This window comes from Babylonia areolata, chromosome 29 (assembly GCF_041734735.1).
Source record: "Babylonia areolata isolate BAREFJ2019XMU chromosome 29, ASM4173473v1, whole genome shotgun sequence".
In the NCBI taxonomy this organism is placed as follows: Eukaryota; Metazoa; Mollusca; class Gastropoda; order Neogastropoda; family Buccinidae; genus Babylonia; species Babylonia areolata.
Genome location: NC_134904.1, coordinates 30,774,349 through 30,782,658, shown reverse-complemented (window position 1 = coordinate 30,782,658; position 8,310 = coordinate 30,774,349).

Sequence of the window (8,310 nt, the reverse complement as noted above, 5' to 3'; positions counted from 1 at the left end):
TCTGTGAAACTGCATGTTTGTTGAGTATCTGTTATGGATGTGTGTGTGTATGTATGTGTGGATGTGTGTCTGCATGTCAGTTTTACATTTATTTGCTTATTTATCATCACTGAATGTTGTCTTTTAAGTTTTTGTTTTGTTTTGTTTTGTTTCTTTGTTTGTGCGCACTGAGTTGACTTCATCAAGATTTTGCGCTTTATAAATATTATTATTAGTAGTAGTAGTAGTATTTTTACGCATTTATCTTAAAAAAAAACACACAAAAACAAAAAAAAAAACAACTATATATATATATATATATATATATATATTATTCAGTTTTAAGGTTTTTTATTATTATTATTATTATTATTAACCGGCACTCCCACCTCTCCATTCCGGGACTGGTGAGGCGGGTGGTTAGACACCCATATGGAGATCCATAAAAGGGCGTTGGCTCAGGAGAGCCACCGACGGCCATCTAGCTCCACCGTGCTGTGTGCATGCCACACGCAGTTGGCCCCCGGGGTGTGTCTTCCCATGCATGCGAAGTCTGGATCCGGCAGAATCTGCGGAAGAAACCTATCGGTTCAACGGAGAGGAAGGCGATTACAGCAACGCACTGTGGAGTGCAGAGAGCAAGATGAGACACCGAAAGGATATCTTGGTCATCCACTGCATCCGTGCTCATCCTCCAGTCGTCTCGACTTAGTCTTGCCACTGGAAATTGGTGGACCCGGACGAGAGAGTGAGGTCGACGTTGCGCAACTCCTCTTCACTTTAAACAAACTCATCGCGCAAGTCATCAGTCATCCAAAATGACCTTTCATCCTTCATCATTTCATCACCCCCAAGTCCTGTGGCGACAGGCGAGCGACGAAACGACAGGTGTGGGTACACTGGCAGTCGCAGCCGCAGACCTGCACGCAGGCGGCTCAGGCCATAGGGTCGTTCTTCGTCGACAGGAGCAGCGATGGAGCTCGGCAGCCGTCTGAGCGTCTGAGTAGCCCTCTTTAGGAATGCACTGCTCACCTCCCTGGCATGAGGAAGAGGCTAGAAAAGGTGCCCTAAAAATTGCCTGCTCCATATCACCCTGGCCAGCATACCGCAGCTGGCGGGGACCCTACATCAGCGGTCGAAACAAGAAAGAAAAGAAAAAAACAAGGATCGTTCCTCTCACCATTGGTGCTTGGAACATAAGGACTCTCCTGGACAGAGATAACGCGGACAGACCCCAGAGGAGAACGGCACTAGTTGCATCCGAACTCGCCAGATACAACATTGACATCGCAGCCTTGAGTGAGACTCGGCTTGCAGGCGAAGGCGAGCTCTGTGAACAGGGATCTGGTTACACCTTCTTCTGGAGTGGACGAGGAAGCGAAGAGCGACGTGAGGCTGGCGTTGGTTTTGCAGTAAAAACAGCACTTGTCAGCAAGCTAGCTGGAATCCCAAAGGGATTCAACGATAGGCTTATGACCGTGAAACTCCCACTGGCATCTGGCCAGAAGCACCTCACCATTGTCAGTGCCTACGCCCCAACCATGACCAACCCTGATGAAGTGAAGGCGAAGTTCTACGAGGACCTTCACTCTGTCATTGCTGCTATCCCTAAAGCAGATAAGCTCATCATTCTTGGGGACTTCAATGCTAGAGTTGGCTCTGACTACATCTCCTGGGATGGAGTGATTGGACAGCACGGTGTGGGCCACTGCAACCCAAATGGATTGCTTTTGCTTCAGACCTGTGCAGAGCACGAACTGCTGATAACCAACACAGTTTTCTGCCTCCCTACCCGTAACAGGACGTCATGGATGCACCCTCGCTCAAAGCATTGGCATCTCATCGATTATGTCATTGTCAAGAAAAGGGATAGGCAAGATGTACGTGTAACAAAGACCATGTGCGGCGCCGAGTGTTGGACAGACCATCGCCTTGTAGTCTCGAAGCTGAATATTCGAATCCAGCCCAAGAGACGCCCCCAAGGCCAGAAGGCTCCAAAACGGCTTAACATCGCTAAGCTGAAAAACATCACCATCAAACAGTCCTTTGTGGAGCTGCTGGAAGATCGTCTGGAATCCGCCTCTCTGGACAACCAGAATGTGGAGTCTGACTGGAGGACCCTGCATGAGCTGATCTATAGTACAGCTTCAGAGACCCTGGGACCCATGACCAGAAAGCGCAAAGACTGGTTTGATGAAAACTGTGATGAAATCAAGCAGCTTCTGGATGAGAAACGCCGTCTGCATCAAGCCTACCTGAGCAACCCAAAGTCCACATCAAAAAAGGATGCGTACGATGCCATCCACAGGACTGTTCAGCAAAAGTTACGCCAGATGCAGGATAAGTGGCTGAGTGACAAAGCTGATGAGATCCAGGGATATGCTGACAGGCACGATATGAAGAGGTTCTATGATGCCTTAAAAGAAGTCTACGGCCCCACATCCTCAGGATCATCCCCCCTCCTCAGTGCAGATGGGAATACCTTGATCACCGAGAAGGAGAAAATTCTCGAACGCTGGGCTGAGCACTTCAACAGTGTCTTAAATCGCCCTTCCTTCATAAATGATGAAGCCATAGACCGTCTCCCACAAGTCCCTATCAACGAAGCACTGGACGATCCGCCAACACCTCTTGAGACCCAGAAAGCAATCCGTCTGCTATCCAGTGGCAAAGCACCTGGCTCAGACTCCATACCAGCAGAGGTCTACAAGGATGGAGGCACTGTGCTGACTGAGAAGCTCCATCAGCTGTACTCACTCATGTAGAAAGAAGAGACGATCCCCCAGGATTTCAAAGATGCATCTATCATTCACTTGTACAAGCAAAAGGGGAACCGGCAAGCCTGTGATAACCATCGGGGCATTTCCTTGCTCTCCATCGCAGGCAAGATACTTGCCAGGATCCTACTAAACTGCCTCACAGCACACCTTGACCAAGGTCATTTGCCTGAGAGCCAATGTGGAGTCCGGAAAGAGTGCGGAACCACCGACATGGTGTTTGCTGCAAGGCAGCTGCAAGAGAAATGTCAGGAGCAAAATGCTGATCTGTTCTCCACCTATGTCGACCTCACTAAGGCCTTCGACACCGTGAGTAGAGAGGGACTGTGGAAGATCATGGCCAAGTACGGATGCCCTCGGAAATTTATTTCCTTGGTCAGCCAATTCCATGAAGGCATGCAGGCTCGAGTCCAGGACAATGGCGAAACATCTGCTCCTTTTGCTGTCACAAATGGTGTCAAGCAAGGCTGCGTCCTTGCTCCAACGCTGTTCAGCCTCATGTTCTCTGCAATGCTTACTGATGCCTTCAGAGATGGCGATGTTGGAATCGGCCTAAAGTACCGAACAGATGGCAAGCTGTTTAACCTCAGAAGGCTTCAAGCAAAAACGAAGGTCATGACAGACATCATCAGAGACTTTTTGTTTGCTGATGATTGTGCCCTCAACGCTGGATCTGAAGCTGACATGCAACTCAGCGTCGACAAGTTTGCCACTGCCAGCAGGAACTTCGGCCTTACCATCAGCACGAGGAAAACTGAAGTTCTCCATCAGCCAGCCCCAGGGAAACCCTACGTTGAGCCCAACATCACAGTCAATGGTCAGAGACTCAGTGCGGTGGAGCGGTTCACATACCTTGGCAGCACACTGTCACGAAATGTGACAATCGACGATGAAGTGAACGTCAGGATTGCAAGAGCAAGCGCAACTTTTGGTAGACTCAATGCAAATGTCTGGAACAGAAGAGGCATTAGTCTTGAGACCAAGCTAAAGGTCTACAGAGCAGTAGTTCTCCCCACACTACTGTACGCCTGCGAAACTTGGACAGTGTACCAACGACATGCCAAGAAGCTGAACCACTTCCACACAACATGCCCCAGGAAGCTACTGAACATCAAGTGGCAAGACAGGACCCCAGACACAGAGGTGCTCACAAAAGCCACCCTTCCCAGCATCTTCACCATCCTGATGAAGTCCCAGCTTCGCTGGGCTGGACACGTGGCGCGCATGCCAGACCATCGGCTGCTCAAAAGGCTCTTCTATGGCGAGCTGCAACAAGGGAAGAGATCACACGGAGGTCAGAAGAAGCGCTTCAGAGATACTCTGAAAGTCTCTCTGAAAGCGTTTGATATCAACCCTGACTCCTGGGAGGAATCTGCAGTGGACCGTGACAAATGGCGCGCTGCTGTGCACAAAGGCGCCAAGTTGTGCAAGGCCAACAGGACTGCTGCAGCTGTTCAGAAGAGGCAGGCCAGAAAGTCACTGGCAAACAAGCTCCCTGACAATGGTATGCCTGTCTTTGTCTGCCCCAACTGTCAGCGAACATTTCGTGCGCAGATTGGACTATTCAGCCATCTGCGCATTCACAGATAGATTCATGAGCATCCTCCCCCCCACCCCACCACCACCCTCCCCCCATCCCCCAGCTGGATGACAACGATGGTCATCATCGATCTCGATGGACACACCACCATTGTTATTATCATTATTATTATTTATTTTTTTTAAAATAATTTTCTCAAGACCTGACTAAGTGCGTTGGGTTACGCTGCAGGCCAGGCATCTGCTTGGCAGATGTGGTGTAGCGTATATGGATTTGACCGCCGAACGCTCTGTGATGCCTCCGTCCTTGAGCTACTGATACTGATACTGAGGTTCAAATCTCAAACCATGATTCTGAGGTGGCGCCTTATTGGGTAGAATTGACTGGTTAATCGGAGTTAAACTTCATCTTCCAGGTAAGTCTTGTTTCATAGTCAATTATAAGTTCTTATCGACTTGGTGTGTCGTCGGTCTTGAAAGGGAGTAAACTGCAGTGGACACACTGACAAAAAGAATTGGTAGAGTTACTTCCCTTACTAATTCTTATTTCGAAATTTCGCCATTCGGACTGAAGCAGTACTTTCGGGAACAGTGATAAATGAGAAGAGGGGAGTGGGGTTGCTGATGCTGACTGAAAACTGATCATAAAAAATGGCTTGAAACAGAACGTGTAAACATTTATAAGAGTTGATTGGGTCGTATTGTTTCTGTTAACCAAGAAGACGGTAAACGATGCGATTTTTTTTTCAAATGTTATCATCTAACGAAGCTTTTGTTTCGCAAATTACCCATGAAAACGTGATCTTTGTTGACTTGAGGTAACTTTTAGAGACTCGTGTCTCAAAATTAATAGAGATTATGCTCATTCGTCTTAACAGGAAGGCTACTAACGTTGTGTGGAAGGAAGAAGAAAAAAACCACAATAGTATTCCACGCTGGTTTTCGGGAGGGGATAGCTATCTAGGCTTTTCATGTGCAATCAACCCAAACCATCAACTCCGCCCCTCCGCAACTTCACTTGTTCGCTCACTCCAGCCCCCCGCTCCCACCCTCTCTCTATCTCTCTCCCTACCCTTTAACCTTGCACGCATCTCCGCAAATCCACCCTGTAGAGTACACATACACTCGAAGTCTCTTTGTTTAGATGTTTTTAGTATTTATTTCAACATAATGGAGTGTCATGCTGTCTGCCCGAATTACGACCGGCTGCTTCCGGTTCATCACGTGACCTCTAATTCCAAGTTAAAGGGAACTAACAATAATGGACATAATTCAATATGAGAACATTACATCCCTCCCAACATTGAATGAAAACTTTACATAATATATGATTTAAATTTAAATTGAATTGACTTAGAAAAAGAAAACAAGCTCCTGCTTTAACAACATTGAAACTTTGATCAAGAGAACTTTTATAAATGATAGGATTCAGTTATTTTAAACATGAAATGGATTATCACACTCAGTCCAAAAATAATATTAATCAACGTTTGAACTTGAAGTTAAAATTAAAGAAAGGTTTATCTTTGGAAACAGTCTCCGTAGCCATGTCAAAATGAAACGAAGCCTTCTTGGCATAGTCCAATAGATTCAGCATTGAGTCAAGTTCCATTGCTCATCAAACAAACCAACATAACCAAATACATGTACACTAATCTAGTGTTTACTGGTGCAAAGTATTATTTTGTTGAAGTGCATGATAATAACAGGAATCACCAGGTTCATTATTTTGTTTGCCTGTAATGCGTAATGATTATCAGCTTCTCCTCCACCTATTTGCATGAAAAGAGTGATCTAAATGATAAATTAAAACAAAAAAAGAATTGCGCCTACTCTATAACTCCACAACTATACTGGAGTTATGGTCTAGGTAAACCGAGCCAGTAGGGCCTTTCTAGGGTTATACCTAGCTAACTATGCACCACAATGAAGAACACAGAATTTGATGACCAGGTAAATCCAATGTTATCAGCGGCCAGGTGTAGATGGGTACTGCTGATGGTAGTGATGCTGGAGCGATAGTCCATGACGGTTACTGATCTAGCACATAGTCCTGCAAGTGTCCTGGTTTGCGGACATTTCTACTGCTCCTGCGGAGTTGGGGTTGGGGTTGGGGTTGCGACTGGGGTTTGGGTTTCGGCTGCTTTGGACTGGGGAGTGACTGGGGAATATGTTTGGAATTTGACTGGGGCTTGGGGCTGGGATGTGGCACTAAATTCTCAGTCTGTATGGCCACGGGCGGAGAACTGGGAAGTCTGCGGGGTGGGGTTTTGATGCGACTGCCGTTGCTGGTGATGATGTCCTCTGCGACGGCTGCTCTTGCGGCGATGACGTCGTCGCTGGGGATGTCCTCATCCTCGGTGAGGGCCTCGTCCTCCTGCATCGCGGGCTGTGTCGTGTCAGGAAGCCTCCGGAACATCGCAGCGTTGCGGGTCACTGTAGAGCCATCAGGTTTGAGGGCAGTGACCATAGAGCCCTTGCTCGCTGTGACAACGAGCGGCTTAGGCCAGAAGGGAGTGGAGAACTTGTCCTGCTTGGCCTGACGAACCAGGACCTTATCTCCTGCGGAGATTCTGCTGGGCTTGGCGTGATGACGACGGTCAGCAGCAATCTTCATCCTTTTCTTGGCATCACCATCTCGCTGTCGTAGCTCTTTGTCGACTGGGCTGCTCGATGGTTCGTGCAGCTGTGGCATCTTGGTTCTCGGTTCTCGTCCGAACATCAGGTAGTACGGCGAGAAACAGGTAGTTGCGTGTGGTGTGCATCTGTACATGCGAAGAAACACATACATTTCCTGTTTCCAGTTCTTGTGTTGGATTTTGGCAGAACGAATTGACTTCAGAAGCGGTTTGTTGAACGTCTCTGCTTGCGAGTTTGATCTTGGCCACAAGGGTGTGATCTTGCGATGCTTGACGCCACACTGTGTCAGAAAGTTTTTCCATGTAGCGGATCGGAACTGTGGTCCATTGTCTGTTTTGATCACTTTGGGGAAACCAAACTCGGCAAAAATTTTGTCCACGACTGGAATGATGGAGTCAATGGTTGTCTTGCGAACGATTTCGACGACTGGATACCGGGAGTATTCGTCTTGGATTACCAGAAGGCTCTCGCCATTTGGTAATGGTCCGCAAAAGTCCATACTGAGATGCTGCCAGGGTCCTGGGGGGAGTTCAGACATGGCAAGTGGCTCCATGTTTCTCCTGTTGGTGTTTGCTTGGCATGGAATACATTCGCGAATGGCCTTCTCAGCTTTTGTAGTCATGTTTGGAAACCATACCTTTGAGCGTAGGAGCGCCTTGGTCTTGTTGATACCTTGGTGACCTTCATGAGCTAACTTGATGACTTTGTCTTGTAGCGCACTCGCAATGACCACTAGTGTTCCCTGGAGTAAGATGTCTTGCTCAGCATTGATGCTCAAACTGTCTTTGACGTTGCGGAATGCTCTGAATGTTTCCGCCTGCATGTCTGGTGGGCATGTGTGCCATCGGCCTGTTCGGACCAACTCCATGATCTTCACCAGTGTGGGATCACCTGTGGTTGCTCTCCGGATGTCTTCTGTAGTGATGGCGACTGGGGTGTTCGTGTCGGTGACGAACTGTACGAATTCTTCCGCTGCTTTCTCCTCTCTGGATGAGACGGTGCCAGGGATTGGATGTCTTGAAAGGTAGTCTGCCGGATTGTCCTTGCCTGGCTTGTACACGACCTCCATTTTGTAGGGTTGAAGTCGCATGGCCCATCTTTGAATTCTGGCGGGGGGTGACGGCTTGCTCCAGATGGTGGTTAGGGGTTTGTGATCGGTGACCACTGTGAAGCTGCTGCCACGAACATAGATGTCAAAATGTTCACAGGCCCATACGATGGCTAGCGCTTCTCGCTCCGTTTGAGAGTAGCGCTGTTCTACTTCACTCAGGGCCCGGCTGGCGTAGCATACTGGCTTGTTTTCTTCAGAAAGAAGAGCGGCGATGCCCACAGGGCTGGCGTCCACCAGTATCTCAGTTTTCTTGCTGGTGTCGAA